The 19,157-nt window shown below is 47.5% G+C and overlaps 1 protein-coding gene and 1 non-coding gene across 4 annotated transcripts in view; both read right to left on the bottom strand.

Annotated features, from left to right (window-relative positions):
- Positions 1-19,157, bottom strand: part of LOC124711264 (N-acetylglucosamine-1-phosphotransferase subunits alpha/beta-like) — a 132,230-nt gene that overhangs the window by 87,531 nt on the left and 25,542 nt on the right. The gene's annotated exons all lie outside the window — the stretch shown is intronic.
- Positions 12,229-12,301, bottom strand: Trnaa-cgc. Its single transcript has one exon. It is a non-coding gene; the product is annotated as a tRNA-Ala (tRNA).

Below are 19,157 nucleotides of genomic sequence, written 5' to 3'. Positions count from 1 at the left end.
ATGGGCTTCGACATGAACAGGGTAGCTGTGGCGAAGCGAGGCAGCAAACAGTTGCTGGGCTTGAGAATCATAAGTAATCTCCAAAAGCAAAGTACCATTCTGTAAATGAGAGCAGGTTTTCAGAGGGGCGGCAATTGCATCAGTACCTTTCTGGATAATAAACGGATTTACTGTGGTGAGAGACAAACCGTCTTCAGTACATGAGACCATGAGGAACCACGGTGCAGCAGGAAGGGTCTTCGAATCAGTAACCTCATTACGTTTACGTTTCGTCGACGTCGATGGAGAGGATGATTGGCTCATTGCCTGAAAATCCCCTGTGATTGCCAGCATCTCCAATGGCACGCTTCTTCCAACTGGGGCCCCTTCACAAGTGAGCGCACCCGCCTTAGGTGATTGTTCACACCTCAGGTCACACCTCCCGAACACCTGACAGAGGGACCAATCGGCAATTTGGGAAGGTTGCAGCTCAGGCAATCACCCCTCACTGGGCTTGGCCTGTACCAGGAGGTACGTGCAAACCCTACCTGTTGATCTGGGGCTGGGAACTATGCATTACCCAGTCACCTGTTACACGTCAGACATGTGGGCCGGCCTTCAAGAGTGCATAGGGAGGAAGGAGAAAAAGAGGAACTTCAAATGCCGAAGCAGAGGAATGATAGGAGAAGGGAAACAAAGAAAGGAAAAGGGAGCGAAAAACAGAGGCAAGACTGTTCTTTTGTCAGTGACAGTCAATATAGAATATTCCCAATAACACCCAAGAGGGAAAAGAAAACAGTGAGAGGATAAACATGCAGCACGGAAGGGAAAAAATGCTACAAAGACTGGGGCCCCGTGGTAGACTGCGTAAGGGACTGGTCGCGAAATACCTGTGGCCAGTGTGATCCTGTCATGGTGGACAGCATCAGTGATCCTCAGATAAGAAGGCTTCACTGATCCATACACTATGTGCCTGTAGTCAAGCTACGGAGTAGAAACTGAGGCCCAGAAACCTCACTGAGTCTTTAAATTGTTGAATGTTGTCCCTCATATGCAAGTCAGGTAAATTAAAAATATGTGGAGAAATTACAATGAACACTCAGCCATGCGCGGCTCGTGTTTGTGCCATTTATTCTCGATATCTTGTCTTTGCGGTACTGCCGTCCTGTTTCTTATTCAATTTACTGGCATTACTAAGTTGCTGGCTTGCCTGCCCACGAGTGGCATCAGCAGCACTTATCGATAATAGCATTGTCGTACTGTTTTTGGAGCGACCACAAGTGTTTCCAGGTCGTCATGTGTCGGGAGTTCAGTGGGGACGGAGTAGCAGTGTGGTCCGGACAGCCACGACTAGCCCGACCATTGACGGAACACGTGACTTCAATGGGGACGACCTTAGTTGGTCGTCTCATCGGACGATGTGTATTTGGTTGCCGACCGCTTCCGCGTTCTCCGAATGCGTCGACTTGTGATTCCTCCTAGTTGTTCCACAGTGACTGGTTTTAGTATTGTTTGAGTTGTTTGTGGAAGTGTTTTCACGGAACCATGTGTATCTTGTGTGGTTTTGACTGAGCAGTTATTTTAACGCTGTCTGCGTGCTGGATTGTGGTAGTTGGTCAGTCGGGACAGAGCAGAGAAGAAGTCTCCGAGGCTTGAGATCAGGCCGGGACCGCTGGCGGCATGCACACGTGGTCGGATTGTGAGGCGCTGGCTGCGAGAGCTACAAAGTTTGTTGCCCACTGAACCTGGACACTGAAGCGGAGTGATCAGTTAACCTGTTATGAAACCTCAATTGCTGTGACATGTCTTTGTTCAATGTCAGCTGTTGCTTCCTGGACCGTTCCAGCTAACAGCAACATATGGTGTGTTGGAGTTGGCGAATTTTTGCAGCCGTCTTCCTGTATGGTCTTTAACTATTAAATTGATTGTTACTTATCAGTGAAGTGCACCAGCAGTATTGTCTGCCTTGTGGCCGTTAACATGCCAGTTACCGGCCCTGGTCGTTAGCGTAGTTTTCCAGCAGTGTGTTTTTCCTCGCCATGTTGATGTTGTCTGGCACGGTGTGTAGTTCGGCAGCCTTTTAGTTGTTTGTTCGTATTTTTTTCTTAAGAGTGGTTATTGTGGCTTGGCTGTTTTTAGACGCCAATTTTGAAGACGTAGTGCAGCTGGTAAGTTCGTCCTCGGCTAATTTTTTCTGTTGTCGTACCGTTGGTCAGGCAGAAGGAAATTGATCAGGTTGTTGGTCCCTCCTTCAGCCGTCCCTGGCTTGGGCTGCCATCTGATTACTTAACCTTACTCTAGGCTGCCTGTCTCACCGCACCTTGTGTTAGAGCTACCTTGGAACAATTCCGAGCACCACTGTTCTGTTGGTTTTAGATTGTAACTTTCATTTCAGTCAGATGTACTGTGCGAGGCCTTCAGCCGTCTATTAATTTAGTTTGTTTTAATTTTAAGATAAGGTTTCAGCCGACTTAAATTGAAGTATGAAGATTGATTTGTATAATAACTAAAAATTTGAAAGTTTGTTCTACCTGAAATTCTTGTTATCTAGGCCCTACATCCTGAGTTGTTCAATGTCCCATGTGTGGCCTTCAGCCGAGCTTTTACGCAAAATATTTTAAAGATATCTTAAATTAAAATATTGGAGATTGATTTGCTTAAAACTATTTTTTTTAATTTGCTCTATCTGAAATTGTCGTTATTCTGGCCCTAAGCCCTGAGTTGTTCAATGTCTTGCGTGTGGCCTTCAGCTGAGTACTTATGTGAAATATTTGTAAGTAAGGCCTTCAGCCGCGTGTACTCTTTAAAGCAATTTTTATAACTTGTGTTCAGGCCTTCAGCCATTCTTGTTTTTGGTGTGGTTTTGCGCCTTCAGCCTAGGAGGTATGGCAAGGTTTCTTAACTCCATCAGCTGTATGGTTTTAATTTGATCCTTTTAAGGCAATGTGTAACTAAGTGGTTCGTACGAAAATAAAAGTTTGTGTGTTTTGTGCAACTAACAGTAACCGATTACAGCCCCCTTCGCAACCATAACCTGATGTGCTCTGTCCTGCGAATCCAGATTGCAAACACACATACACACTTATCTGCAGGAAACTGAAAACCCCTCTTTGAAGCCCACTTCTCTAACTGCTGCAGTGTAAGTTGCAACTGACAAGTTGCTGTTGCAATACTAGAGGAGGAACAGAAAACTGCAAATTTGTCCACAACCCTTTACCATAGACATAATACCGTTTATGCCTATGGCAAAGAGGGTAACACTTAAAACATTGCCCTGAGGAACACCATTCTGCTCCTCAAAACAATCCAACAACACATCATCTACTCTGGACCAATAAAAGTCTTAGACAGGAAGGGCAATATGATGATAGGGAGGTGGCCACAAAAGCCCCATTTCTGGAGCTGCCCAAATAGTGTTGTACACCTCACTGTTGTGAAAAAATATAGCAAGACAGTGCTGTTTACTTAGGGAACCCTGCTGGGTAGACTCCTCTAGCAATGTCAGGTTGTCGACAGTGGACTGAAATCTCGTCGATCCACACAGAGCAGTTAAGTAGTTGCCTAGTCTCCAACGTCCAGACTAGATGAAAGGTAAGGTAAGCATTCGTTCTAGAGTCTTTCCCACAAAGCTCATTAAGGTGACACTCCTGTGACTACTGGACACGTTTAGTCCTTACCTAGTTTGAGGAGAGGTATCAAAATTGCCTCTCCCAACTAGTTGGAAAAGTGACCTCTCTGCCATATCAAATTAAAATATTCAAGGAGAATTTTCTTCAACACAATAGGTAAATGTCAGAGCATGCTGTACCAGATTTGCTCAAGACTGTGTGCAGTACTAAGGGCCTCAGACAACGTAGAACTGGTTGGTTGGTTTAAAAGAGGGGGAAAGGACCAAACTATGAGGTCATCGGTCCCTTGTTCCAAAGAAAACAATGCCACATGGGTGAGAATAAGACAATGAGACTTGCAACGCAAAACAGAATGAAAGGAAAAATCACAACAATGACGGAAGGGCAGCAAACACTTAAATGGACAAAAGGGGACAAGAAAATGACAAAGACACAAGAAACAGGTAGAAGAGGTTACAACAAGAAAGCAGGTTACCATGGCTGGCTGACCATGAGGATAAAAAGGAAAAGCCAGCCACTCTGCAACACTTTAAAACCTCCACCCTGAAAGCACTAGGGTGGAGGATACACAGGGACAAAGGACATGTACTAAAACTTAGAGCAAATGACAAAACTCACCCTCACAAATAAAACTTAAAACTAGAGCTGTTGTTGTGGCATTGTCACCCAACACCGAAGGTAGGGTGCTGGGAAAGTTAAAAGTCTGCCGCAGAGTGGCTAAAAGTGGGCAGTCCAGCAAGAGATGGACGACCTTCATTCGAGAACAACAGTGACACCAAGGTGGGTCCTTGCGACAGAACAGGTAACCGTGCATCATCCACGTAAGGCCAATGGCCAATGTGGAGCCAACAGAGAGCCACAGATACCCTGCAAGAGGAGCACACAGAGGTCTTCCACACATTCATAGTTTGCTTAATGGCATGCAGTTTGTTGTGTGTACTGAGATTATGCCATTCCATCTCCTAAAGCCGAAAACCTGGCGACGTAAAAACAAACGCAGGTCAGTTTCAGGCAAGCCAATATCCATAAGTGGTTTCCGTGTAGCCTGTTAGATCAGCCTGTCACCAAGTTCGTTGCCAGGGATTCCGACGTGACCTAGGGTCCACGCAAACACCACTGAACAAATTGACTGTTCCAGGGCATAGGTGGACTCCTGGATAGTCGCTACCAAAGCGTGGCTTGATGGCTTGTATCAGTGTGTATACGCGGACAAGGAAAACAAATTCCCGGAATTTTCCCGGATTTCCTGGATAAAAATACACTTTCTCCCAGACGAAAACACACTTTTTCTGTGTTATTAAGTGACCGTATATTTTCCCTTGCAACTGTAAAACTTATCAATCCTTTGAATGGTTATGTCTTTATACATGGGTGCTGAATTTCCGCTGCTTTAGAAAACGAAACTCAGGGAAGAAAACTCCTTTTGGAAAGATTTTTGGTGCGCAGCAACATGTACACTGCATATTTTTGTATTACGAAAGTATAAATTCGAATTCCACCAAACACTGCATGTTACTTTCCAAACCATTGTAATCGAGATTGCGATGCGCTTTTGTAAGTGGGTCTTAGCTCATGTCATGTGATCCCGCCAGCCGATGACAGAAGATATTCAAAGCACAGAACACGTGAAGTAGTCAGCTAATAGCAACATCACTGTTAAGTAGCGCAGATACACAAACAGGAAAAGTTAATGTTTTAAATTAATATACATAGTGTTGCTACAAGAAATGCAAAGCTTTCACATATAATGTTGATATTTCCATTTAAGATATATCGCAGAAACATGCCAGTAAAATTTTTAGGCGAGTCCAGTGACTTGTCCTCAAAGTTTTCCACAAAAGAACGAACTACCGCAGAGGAGAGCTTTCTGTAGCACTACATCAATTTGCTCATAATAACGACATGAATGTCTGATCTTCTGGGCTCAAAATACTTCTAAATGGCTCGTCATCAAACGCTCTGTGATTTAAGAAATTCATCATACATTCTCGCGCATTGTTCGACTTGCATAAAAGGAAATTTACTTTGAAAGTAATGCTTTTCAAACCACCATTCGCAATATTTTCCCGAAACCTGTTAGAAATAAGTTTGTTTCAGTAGTCGTCAGAGAGCGTCAGATAACAGGCGCCACCGCGCTTTGGCAGCTGCTATGATGCAGGAATTCCATATGTTCGTACGTGTAAAACAATGACAGATCTAACATTATGTCATAAAAGAAAAAAAAGACATCAGAGGATACTCCAAGAGCATCGCAATTTCGTGAACCATACTAAAACGGCACATTTAAAGTGTATACTTAAAGAGCACATTTACATGTCCAGATTCCCAATGAAGTAGGCCTCGACCTGATATTAAGCTTTTCAGTGTGGGTTTCTGGATGTAAATTTTCTTGGAGTACCAGTACTGTATTAGCTCATTCTTTATTACAGCATAATGCTATGTGTGCTAGAAGATGAAAACATGCACTTAAAATGCTGCAAGCAGTTGAAATTAGCCAATAGTGTGGAACTAAACACTTAATTTCAAACACATTGACTGCCTCAGTGTAAAAGATTAATAAAAACCAAATTCCTTTAGCAAACTGACAAAAATAACTTCATTGTTCTACAAGGGGATTAATGCATGGCTGTCAGAAAATTGGAAATAGAATAAAATCTGAAACTAATAACGTATATTAGTGTTGTGTACACAGTTCCCTGTAGTCAGCGCGTACACAACTTTCCCAATAGAGCGTGCCCCGCTAAGCACAACAGCACAGGTGCAGCGCTCGTCCGTCTCCGCACTACGAGATGGCGCTGTCTTAGAGACGGACCAAATTCTGTTTCTGCCGATCCGCGTATTAATATGTCTCACAGTCAATGAGATTGCTGCTAACATAGAACCTTTTCTCCTCGCGGATCACCTGAACCCTCGAGGTATTATAACGAGTGTACAGACCTCCGATTAGTCAGTCTGCATTAGACTGCATTAGTATGTAGTCAAGTTTCAGTCTGCGCCTAATAAGATTATCATATTCCTGTACATAGCCATGAAGATAAATGAATAGACACTTTGTCAAGTATCAGAGATATGTGAGAATATGATTAACATACCAAGACCAAAGGAACTTCAGATTGTCAATTGTAAACAGCATCCAGAATCAAGTTAAGTAATTTCTATGATTTTTATTATTTTAATAAATGTGTGTGAAAATTAATCAAGTTCTGTTTAAAGTTGGTCACCGTCGATCTGCTACTCTAAGCGTGCAAGTGGCATATCTATCGTCTGACCTAACGGCAGAAGATGAACACGCCACGATTAGACCGCGAGACATATTGCTGACACTCGCCTACTTCATTAGAGCGACAAGTCAAATAGTCTGATGGTGTGTGTACCGAAGGTATTACAGTACGCACACCACAATTAGCCTTCCGTAATTATGTGAATGTATTTTAATTCACTTGATAGCTCTTGGCCACAGAAATCCATCATTTTGTTTTCATTTGACATGAGAGCAGTAAACTAAATGTAAACATGGGTCAAGTGGAGACTACGCACTTCCCCACTATAACTCAGACTGCTCTGCGCATCAGCCTCGGATCTACGATATTTCTGAACTGGGGCAATACTAAGATAGTGGCGCCACCCGCCCTCCCCCCTCCCCCCCCCCCCCCCCATACACACACCAATCCCTCGAGTGTTTGATACAACAGGGCGAATAAGAGCCACTGTCATCCTTAGCCTGGCATTCCTCCCAGGGTGTGGCCATGGAGGGGAACGATTTGGGGTCATACTTCTGTGCGTTGAATTGAGCCCATGAATGCTTAGAAACTGCTGGTGTTTGATCAACAGCAAGAGATGATGTGCTACACTTCATGCCGTGTCATCCGCCCTGATGCCACCCACTCCAACCAGGGGCCCTCCCCACGGGTGCCACCCAGTCGCAGCAAAGGCCACCTGGCAGGGTGGCCATCGCCAGGAGTCCCGATGCCCCAGGGTGATGGGCATCTACTCCTCAGCATACATGGGCATCAACAGAGCGATCCCTGTGTGGTCAGGGGGCTACAACCACCAGGGTACATGGCGGCCCCACCACAACAGACTGGCTACCGTACTGGATATCAGGTGCAACCAAGCAAACAAGTCCATTATCATCGTCAGCATAGAAAACGATACTGCACAGTTGATGGAAAAATACACACCCAGGAGGGTGACCTCGCCCAACAGTTGGAGAAGGAGCAGAAGTGCAGATCCACCTCGATGAAAGATGTTATAGTTCTCAGCGCATGATGGACACGATGCATCATGTAAAGCACCCTTTCCCAATTGGCTCGCTCTATGGGAAAATTTTAAATAATGGATGTCAAACTCTACAGCAGACCATCACATAAAGGCCGAAACATGACACTTCTTTTAGTCGCCTCTTACAACAGGCAGTAATACCTTGGGCCTATTCTAACACCAGGACCCACAGGTGGAAGAAACACGGGCACAGAGGCGTTTAAAGGCTATGAGGTGCTCCAAGGAAGGGTGCCACTTATGCCAACGTAGAGCTCACCGATGCCCTTTAACTGCCTCAGCAACTTACGGCAACCACCAAGGAACTGTCTTTTGCCGGGGGCACCCTAAAGAATGAGGGATCGCATTTTCCGCCACAGAAATAATCATTGTAGGTACCTGCTCAACCAAAACATCGATGTTACCATGTGAGGGAGATCCAACGGTGACAGCAGAGGTGAAAGCATCCCAGTCTGCCTTGTTTAAACCCATCTGGGCAGGCATCTGTGGGCCTGACGCCAGGGCAGTGACAGAAAGATGGGGAACTGGTCACTACCACACAGGTCATCATGTGCTCTCCAGTGGATAGATGGGAGAAGTCCTGGGCTGCAAAGTGATAAATCAATCGCCAAGTAACTACCACGAGCCTCGCTGGAATGTGTAGCGGCCCCAGTATTTAAGAGGCAGAGGTTGAACTGAGACAGTAAAGTTTTGACATCTCTACCTAATCCCGTAAGTTAGGTGCCACCTCACAAGGGGATATGGGTGTTAAAATCTCCCAAAAGTAGGAAAGGTTTAGGGAGTTGATCAATCAGAGCAGCTAATACATCAAGGGGTACTGCACCATCTGGAGGAAGACCTACACTGCAGACAGTTATTTCCTGCATCGTCCTTATTTTGACAGCCACAGCTTCAAGAGGGGTTGGTAGGGGCACAGTGTCACTACAGACTGAGTTTACGACATATGCGCAAACTCCACCTGACACTCGATTATAGTTGCTACAGTTCCTGTAATATCACTTACAGCCACAGAGGGCAGGCGTCCTCATTACCGGGAACCAGGTTTCCTGGAGGGCAACGCAGAAAGCAGCTGTAGAAGTTAAGAGTTGCCATAGCTCAGCCAGGAGGTGGAGAAAACCGTCACAGGAGGTGGAGAAATCTGTCGCAATTCCACTGGAGGATGAGGTTATCTTGAGACTTGGAAGGCACAGAATGTTCAATGAGGCAGTTTACGCCTCAGGGTCACCTGCTGCTCCCTACTTATTGCCTGAGCAATCTATATCCATTGTGTCTGAGGGTTTGGCGAGATCTAGGTCCTCGGCAGACACCAGAATCTCCACCTTATCCCCAGACATAGAGCTTGTAGGTAGCAGTGGTGTGGGTGCCACCACAATTTCCTTGGTCTTAGGGGCCTTCTTTTTGGACTTTTCTCACTGCTCCTTGGGCTTCTCTGGCTGGGAGGGTTTCACTGATTCAGCCTCCGGGACTGAGAATGATCGTGAAGCCCTATGACTAGCTGCTTTTGGTCTCGTTAGCTGCTAGCGGGTGTCATCTTTCCCATTAGCAGAAACCTGGGAAGGCAATCACCTCCTGTTGAGAGGAGCCGAAGAAGACCTACGCTTCTTCAGCTGAGGAGTGGGGGCTGGTGTCCCCAACGGTTGGGGGGGGGGGGGGGGGAGCAGAGCACCCCAGGTAGGTGGTGTGAGAGCACTGGGGGAGGGGGGGGATGCCCCCCACCATCAAGGGGGCAAGTTAGCCTTCTTGCTCTGAGAGCCGACTGGAATTTGCTGAACTGATGGGGCTCCAATTGTTCTCACAGCGGCAGCGTATGAGGAAGCCATAGCCACAAGACGTAGGCGCTCATATTTTCTCTTAGCCTCAATGTAGGTTAGTCGGTCTAGGGTCTTGTATTCCATGATTTTCCTCTCTTTCTGTAAAATCCTGCAGTCTGGCGAGCAAGGTGAATAATGCTCTCCGCAGCTGACACAGATGGGAGGTGAGGCACATGGATTATTGGGATGTGATGGACATCCACAATCTCGACATGTGACGCTGTACTTACAGATGGAAGACATATGGCCAAACTTCCAGCACTTTAAGCACCTCATCGGGGGAGACATATATGGCTTTACATCACAGTGGTAGACCATCACCTTGACCTTCTTGGGTAAGGTGTCACCCTCAAAGGCCTAGATGAAGGCGCCGGTGGCAACCTCATTATCCCTCGGATCCTGATGGACGTGCCGCACAAAATGAACACCTCGCCGCTCTAAATTGGCGCGTAGCTCGTTGTCAGACTGCAAAAGAAGATCACTGTGGAAGAAATACCCTGGACCATATTTAAGCTCTTATGTGGCGTGACAGTAACAGAAATATCCCCCAGCTTGTTACAAGCGTGTAAAGTCCATGTCTGGGCAGAGGATACTGTTTTTATCAAGACTGACTCAGATCACATTTTGGACAAGCCCTCCACCTCCCCATAGTAATAAACTCCACACAATCCTAAATGATCTACAAAAAACTGAGGCTTAATCAGTTCTTGTACATACGAGGTACTGGAGTGAATAAGGTTTGCTGCCATCCTTAGCCTGGTGTTCCTCCCATGATGTGGCCAGAGAGGGCAATGATTTAGGGTTGTACTTTCTTGTACTGTACTGAGACTTGGAATGCTTAGAGACTGTTGGTGTTTGATCAACAGCAAGTGATGACGTGGTAGGCTTCATGGTGCGTCATCCTCCCTCGTGCCACCCATTCCAACCGACCAGGGGCCCTCCCCACGGGCGCCACCCAGCTGCATCGTAGGCCAGCTGGCAGGATGGCCATTGCTGGGAGTCCCGATGCCCCAGGGTAACGGGAATCTACTCCTTGGCATATGTGAGGAGCTAACGGCGCAGGCACGAGCAGAGCGATCTCTGTGTTGTCAGGAGGCTGCAACCAACAGGGTACATGGCAGCCCCACCACGAAGGATAGGCTACCGTGCTGGATATGAGGTGCCAAGAAGTCCACGGTCACTGTCGATGCAAAAAGCAACACTGCATAGTGCATGGTGGAAAACACACCCAGAAAGGCTTCCTCACCCAAGAGATAGATAATGAGCTGGACTGCAGTGCGACAATGACAAAGTGGGCTAAAGATCTCTAGGCACGATGGGCACAATGCACCACGTAAGGCGCCCTTCCCCAGATGGCTCGCTCTTCGGGAAAATTTTGAAAAATTGATGTCAGACCCTACAGGGGACCATCACATAAAAGCCGAAACGTGTGAGACTCCTTCTAGTCGCCTTTTATAACAGGCAACAATACCTCGAGCCTATTCTAATCCCCAGACCCACAGGGGTCAATGTAGAACTGAGCAACCCCATGGAGAAGGGGCACTTGTTATGACTCAGAATTGCTGGATATGAAGTCCAACCAGTCCATCTCTACAGTTGTACGGTGCTGGCAGAATGCCAGATCCCAGCTTTTATTGCCAGTAGTCATTGTAAATGCTCTGTTATTGTCTGGGAGATATCTCTGGATGTTTCGCAATACCTCCAATTCAGCACTGCCACTATTAGCCAACAACTGTGTTTACTGAAAATCCATCTGATGTCTTCTCATACACAATTTTAGAACAAGTGGAACAGTAGATAAGAGTCCAGAAATGCCTTCCAGGACCTTTTCTTGTTCTCCTCAATGACATTTCAAGCCTTGGCCCCCGCCAGTTGATAGGTTGTGAAGTTTCCCACCATTAGGTGGCACTCAAACTGTCGCAGAGCCGCACACATGACTTGGCTTTCTGAATGGCATTCATCAGTCCACCAACATTGCCTCCAAAGATGACCGGAGGACCTCAGGATGGAGGTGTCAGCAGCGTGGTGGACCACTTGTGTGATATAGTCCTCCCACTCCTGGACACTCATGGCATTCAAACGCAGCCAGCTCGCTGAACAGCGTCCAGTTAGACCTATTGACAATCCATTTCAGTGTCTTCTGTTCAGGTAATGCTCTATCTAATAGGTAGATCCACAGTGGGAAGTGGTCCTCAAATGAAGGTCATCAATCGTTTCCCACTGAGCTGAGTCTGCAAGAGCTAGAGAGCAGAAAGAGATGTTGATGGCTGACAATGACTAAGTAGCAGCACAGAAATGAGTGAGACTGCCTGTGATGAGGATGTGCAGCGCAGAGGTACCAGTAGGAAAAATGGTCAGGTGGTGGTGGTGGTTAGTGTTTAACGTCCCGTCGACAACGGGGTCATTAGAGACGGAGCGCAAGCTCCGGTTAGGGAAGGATTGGGAAGGAAAGCGGCCGTGCCCTTTCAAAGGAACCATCCCGGCATTTGCCTGAAACGATTTAGGGAAATCACAGAAAACCTAAATCAGGATGGCCGGAGACGGGATTGAACCGTCGTCCTCCCGAATGCGAGTCCAGTGTGCTAACCACTGCACCACCTCGCTCGGTAAAAATGGTCAGGGGAGTTGTTCTATGAGATCTGTTAGAGCTTCAGAGTCTATGACATACACTAATTTCAACTGTAACTGCTTTCAGGTCAGTAGCCAGCAGAAGAGCAAAGGACTGGTGTGCATTACTGACAAACACAGTTACCCATTCCTCAGGCAGGTCATACTTGCGACAGAGGGTATAGCTCCACAGTACAGGGGCATCAGCTCCTTTAGAATGAATTTTCTGCAAACACAAGGGGGCATTCCTGTGCTAGCAGTTGTAGCTCCACCACAAGTGTCCTGAATCCATTAATGTTGCACTGCAGTATGAGTCCCATTTATCACAGGTGTAGCACTTTCACCCTGTCTTTTCTGCTGGGGAGGGAGCCCGATTGATTGGAGGGGTTATGGGACCAAATGGTGAGCTCATCAGTCTCGCAATTCCGAAGTGAATCACAAAAGGAAGAGGATCTGCTAAAAGTGGCCGGATCCAGTCAGGGGAGTCAAATTATAAAATAATTATCATTAAACACACACAGTAAAGGCATAAAAGGTGAGACCAAATCTAAAGACTGGAAAAAAGGGGGCAGTCATGGGGTCACAGACCGAGAAGACTGTAAAATAAGTCCCAACCACAGCCAACCTGTCACTGCTCCAAGACTAAAGTAGAACCTTATATCTGGAAATAAAAGCCACTTTAACAGAGGAAACTGAGGACCAGTTCAACAATCCGTGGACCATCTGGTAATGATAAATTTAAGGAATTGCGAAGACCAATATGTGAGATATCGTCAGTTTGGCTTCACAATCACATTGTGGCGGTGGGTCATTACATAGGAGGAAACAATGGGTGAGACGAGTACGACCAATGTGTAAACGGCATAAAACATTGGAATCTTTCTGAAAGAAGAGGATGGAAGAGTGCCAACTCCTTGATTGTGTGGAGTTTTTTACTATGAGAAGTAGCACTCCAGATGGCATTCCACTTTTGGGCACAGAGAGATTTGACATAGATCCGCACACCCACATCTGGAATCATGGGAATCATAAAAGGAAAATGGGGTAAGTATCTGCTTCTCTAGCCAAACGGTCAGCCAATTCATTCCCTGGGTTTCCCACATGAATTGGGACTTGGAGAAAGACGAATGAACTGGCGGCATGCTCAAGGGCAGAGAGGTGGTCATGGACAGCAGAGACCAATGGGTGACAAGAGTAGCATCAGTCGATAGTCTGCAGGCTGCTCACAGAGTCTGAAAAAATTAAAACCCCGTGGCGGGAGGCCTGAGAAACAAAAAGAGGGCCCTTTGAATGTCTAGAAGCTCTGAGGTGGACACACTACATGATCCCAACAATAAATGGTGTGTCGAAAATAGTAGGAAACGTGAAAGCGTATCCCATCTTATCGACTGTCTTAGATCCATCAGTGTAAATGGTGGCACCCTGGAACTCTGCAAGGATGGCACATATAAGACGCCGGTAAACCACAGGAGCAACAGAGACCTTAGGAGCCTGGAATAGATCGGTCCTAAACTGTGATCTAGCCACTATCCAAGGGGGGTATCGGAGGAAAGACACGGGGTGGAGTCCAGTGAGTGGAAATGGAGATCCCGACAGTGGGAAGTGAGACACATGCCAACTGGCAAGCCCACCTGTGGGCAGGTGTTAGGAGGGCGACACCCCTCACTGGCAAAGAGCACAGGGACGTAGGGTGGCTAGGGAATTGACAAATGGAGATTGCATAAGAAAGAAGGAGTTGGCTCTGTTGGATGTGTAGAGGGGGAATTCCCACTTCCGTGAAGAGACTATCAACAGGACTAGTGCAAAAGGCACCAATAGCCGGAAACACTCCACAATGATGGACAGGGTCAAGGAGTTGCAAAGTGGAAGGAGCTGCTGAGCCATAAACCTGACTGCCATAATCTAGTCTGGACAAGACCAGAGCATGGTAAAAATGGAGAAGAGTGGAATGGTATGCACTCCAAGAAGTGTAGGCCAGGAGGCGGAGAACATTAAGCTTCTGCATACATGTAGTCTGTAGGTGGCAAATGTGGGGCAGCCATGTCAGCTTGTTATCAAAAATAAGGCCTAAGAAACGGGACTGTGTTACAAGGAGCATCAAGGAGCTGGTTCCCTAAATAAAGTTCTGGATCAGGCTGTACTGTGGGTTGACAACAAAAATGCTTAACCCGTGTTTTGGAGGGAGAAAACTGGAAGCCATCCATTAGCCATGTATGGCCAATGTGGAGCAGGCAGAGTACAACTGATTCCCTGCGGGAGGACTGCAAGGAAGACATCCACACATTCGTAGTCTGCTTAACGACATGCAGTTTGTTGTATGTACTGTTATACCATTCTGTTTTCCAAAACTGAAAAACCCTGCGGTGCAAGACAGAACGCAGATCAGTTTTGGAGATGCCCATCTCCAGAAGTGGTTTACGTGTAGCCTGTTTGGCCAGCCTGTCAGCAAGTGCATTGCCTGGGATTCTGACGTGTCCTGGGATCCACATAAACACCACTCGACAATGGGACCGTTCCAGGAGATAGATGGACTCCCGAATGGATGCTACCAAAGGATGGTGAGGGTAGTACTGGTCGATAGCTTGTAGGATGCTCAAGGTGTCAGTACACAGGAGAAATGACACACCAGTGCACGAGTGGATGTGCTCAAGAGCACGAGTTATGGCCGCCAGCTTTGCAGTGAAAACACTGCAGCCATCTGGCAAGGAGTGCTGTTCAAGATGTCCTCCATGAACATACGCAAAGCCTATGTGACCATCAGCCATTGAGCTATCGGTGTAAACCACTCCGTGGCCCTGGTACATGTCGAGAATCGAGAGGAAGTGATAGTGGAGAGCCGCAGGTTTGAAGGAGTCCTTAGGACCATGCGAAAGGTCCAGAACAATCTGTGGCCTAGATTTACACCATGGAGGTGTACGTGAATGGACCTCGAGGAGAGGTGGTAATGGGAAGGACTCCAGTTCATACAGAAGGGACCGGACCCGTACCACAATCTTAAGCGTAAGCCCTGAACTGAGCCACCGATGTGGTAGATGAACCGCTGTGGTTGGGAAAAGGAGACAAAAATTCGGATGCACAGGAGAACTACGAATGTGTGCAATGTAACTGGCGAGCAGTTGTGCATGCCTAACCTTCAATGGAGGGACTCTGGCCTCCACCAGGACTCTGGTCACCAGACTCATCCTGAAAGCTCCTGTCACTAGGCAAACACCACAGTGGTGCACTGGGTAGAGTAAACGCAAAGCTGAGGGTGCCACCGAACCATAAACTGTACTCTCGTAGTCAAGGCAGGATTGAACAAGAGCTCTGTAGAGCTGCAGCAGTGTAGAGCGATCTGCACCCCAGTTGGTGTTGCTCAGGCAGGGGAGGGCATTGAGATGCTGCCAGCACTTCTGCTTAAGCTGACGAAGGTGAGGTAGCCAAGTCAATCGGACGTCAAAATGCAGTCCTAAGAATCGATATGTCTCCACTACAGTGAGTGGATCATCATTAAGGTAAAGTTCTGGTACTGGATGAACAGTGTGATGGCAACAGAAATGCACGACACACGACATCGCATCTGAAAACTGGAGTGGGCCAGAGCCAATGACTACACCTTGTGAATGGCTCCCTGCAGGCACCACTCAGCAACGCCAGTACTGGAGGAGCAGTATGAAATGTGGAAGTGATCCGCATACAGAGAAGGTGAGACCGATGGCCCTACAGCTGCTGCTAGACCGTTAATAACCACTAAAAATGGAGATATACTCAATATGGAGCCCTACAGAGCGCCATTCGCCTGAATATGGGGACGAACTATGGGAGGCACAGACTTGGACATGGAAAGTACAGAGCGGCAGGAAGTTTTGGGTAAAAATCAGGAGCGGGCCCTGGAAACCCCACTCATACAATGTGGCAACAATACGATGTCGCCAGGTCGTGTTGTATGCTTCACGTAAGTAAAAAAAGGCGGTCACCAGATGTTGGCATCTGGAAAAGGCCGTTCAGATGGAGACTCAAGGGACACAAGATTATCAGTGATAGAGGGATCCTGACGGAATCCACCCTGACACGGAACCAGTAGGCCACATGACTCCAGGACCCGACCCAACCCAACCGTCATCACACCACATGTTCCAGCAGCTTAGGAAGAAAGTTGGTGAGGCTGATGGGCTGGTAGCTATCTACATCAAGTGGGTTTTGAACAGGTCTGAACACAGGAATGATGGTGGTCTTCCATCACTGCGACGGAAAGACGCCATCGCACCAGATCCAGTTTAAGATGACGAGGAGATGTCGCTTGTAGTCAGATGAGAGATGTTTCATCATCTGACTGTGAATCCGATCCAGCGAGGAGCTGTGTCGGGGCAATGTGCAAGGGTGCTGAGGAGCTCCCACTCTGTAAATGGGGCGTTATGGGGTTCACTGTAGCATGTAGTGAACAAGAGAACTTTCCTTTCCATCCGACGTTTGAGGGTGCAAAAGGCTGGGGAGGGGGGGATAGTTCTGACACAGAGGCTCGAGGATAGCGCTCAGCAACTGTGTTTGTGTCAGTAGATAACACGCCATTGATGTTAATGTCAGGAACACCAGTTGGGGGTTTAGTATCCAAAGAGACATCTGATCTTCATCCAAATTTGGTAAGGTGATGTACGTCATCCAATGGTCGAAATGTACCTCTCCAAACACTCCTGTTTTGATCGTTTTATAAGCTGGCAAATGAAGGCATAGAGCCGCTTACGGGCTATTAGGTGATCTAGAGAAGGGTGGCACTTATGTCACTGTAGAGCGCACTGACTCACTGTAATTGCCTCAGTGACTTCCGGCAACCACCAAGGGACTGTCTTTGGATGAGGGCACCCTAAGAGTGAGGGATTGCGTTTTCCGCCGCGATAGTGATTGTCGTAGTCACTTGCTCAACTATCACATCGATGTTAGCATGTGGGGGAGAGTCAATGGTGACTGCAAAGGTGAATGTTTCCCAGTCTGCCTTGTTTAAAGCCCATCTGGGTAGGTGTCTGTGGGCATGATGCCAGGGCAGTGACAGGAAGATGGGAAGTGATCACTACCACACAGGTCATCACATGCTCTCCAATGGATAGATGGGAGAAGACCAGGACTGCAGACCAAAAGATCATTGGCTGAATATGTGCCATGTGCCACACTGAAATCTGTTGAGGCACCTGTATTTAAGAGGCAGAGGTTGAGTTGTGACAGTAAATTTTCGACCTCCATACTTCGGTCAGTATGCGTGGTGCGAGTATGCGTGGGTTATGTGCATTAAAATCTCCCAAAAGTAGGAAAGGTTTACGGAGTTGAGCAATCAGTGCTGCCAATAGGTTCAGGGGTATGGGACCATCTGGAGGAAGATATACACTGCAGACAGTTATTTCCTGCGTCGTCCTTATTCTGACAGCCACAGCTTCAAGAGGGATTTGAAGGGGTACAGGTACACTGCATACTAAGTTCAGGACATAGATGCAAACCCCACCTGACACTCAATTATAGTTGCTACGGTTCCTGTAATATCCCCTATAGCCGTGGAGGCAAGGGTCCGCATTGCCGGGAACCAGGTTTCCTGTAGGTCAATGCAGAAAGCAGGTGTAAAGCTTAACAGCTGCTGTAGCTCAGCTAAGTGGTGGAAAAAACCGTCTCAATTCCACTGGAGGAATACGTGAGACTGGGAAGGCAGTCTACACCTCATGGTCACCTGCTGTGTCAGAGGGCCCAGTGACATCTAGGTCCTCAGTGGACACCAGAATCTCCACCTCATCCACAGACACAGAGCTTGTAGGTAGTGGTGGTGTGGGTGCCATGGCAGTGTCTTGGTTCTTGGGGGTCATTTTCTTTTTAGGTTTGTCCGGCTGGGAGAATTTCACTGAGTCAGTCTTAGGGACTGAGGAGGACCATGAAGCCCTTACGACCAACTACCTGTGGTTGCTTCAGCCACTGGCGGATGTCAGATTTGCCAATGGTAGGAACCTGGGAAGGGAGTGACCCAAGGAATCCCTTCCTGGTGAAAGGAGCCAAAGACAACTGACACTTCTTCGGCTGAGAAGTGGGGACTGACGTCCCCGATGGTTGTCGGAGGGGCGGGGGGGGGGGGGGGGGGGGGGTTGCTCCTGAAGTAGCTTGTGCAGGAGCAACAGAGAGGGAAGTGCCCCCCACCATCAAGGAGGTAAGTGGAGTCTGATAGCTCTGAGAGCCAACTTTAAACGGCAGAACGGAAGATGGTAGAACTGTTGTCATAGTGGTGGCCTAGGTTGACGTCATATGCACAGGATGTAGCCTCTCATATTTTCTCTTAGCCTCAGTGTAGATCAGTCAGTCCAGACTCTTGTATTCCATTATTTTTCTTTCTTTCTCGAAAATCCTGCAGTCTGGTGAGCAAGGCGAATGGTGCTCTCTGCAGCTGATACATGGAGTATTGGGATGTAAAGGATGTACACACTCCCAAGAGGTGACGTTGGAAGTACAGTGGGATGACATATAGCCAAACTTCCAGCACTTAAAGCACCGCATCGGGGCAGGGATATATGGCTTTACGTCACAGTGGTTGACCATCACCTTGACCTACTTGGGTAATGTGTCACCCTCGAAGGCCAAGATGAAGGCGCCGGTGGCAACCTGATTATCCCTCGGACCCCGGTGGATGCGCCAGACGAAATGGACACCTCGCCGCTCTAAATTGGCCTGCAGACTGCAAAAGAAGGTCCCTGTGTAATATGATACCCTGGAACATATTTAAGGTCTTATAGGGTGTGATGGAAACAGAAACATCCCCCAGCTTGTCACAGACGAATAGTGCTCGTGACTAGGCAGAGGATGCTGTTTTGATCCAGACACACCCTGACCGCATTTTGGATAAGCCCTC

The sequence above is a fragment of the Schistocerca piceifrons genome, chromosome 8 (assembly GCF_021461385.2).
Source record: "Schistocerca piceifrons isolate TAMUIC-IGC-003096 chromosome 8, iqSchPice1.1, whole genome shotgun sequence".
In the NCBI taxonomy this organism is placed as follows: domain Eukaryota; kingdom Metazoa; phylum Arthropoda; class Insecta; order Orthoptera; family Acrididae; genus Schistocerca; species Schistocerca piceifrons.
This window is presented reverse-complemented; position numbering and strand designations above follow the sequence as displayed.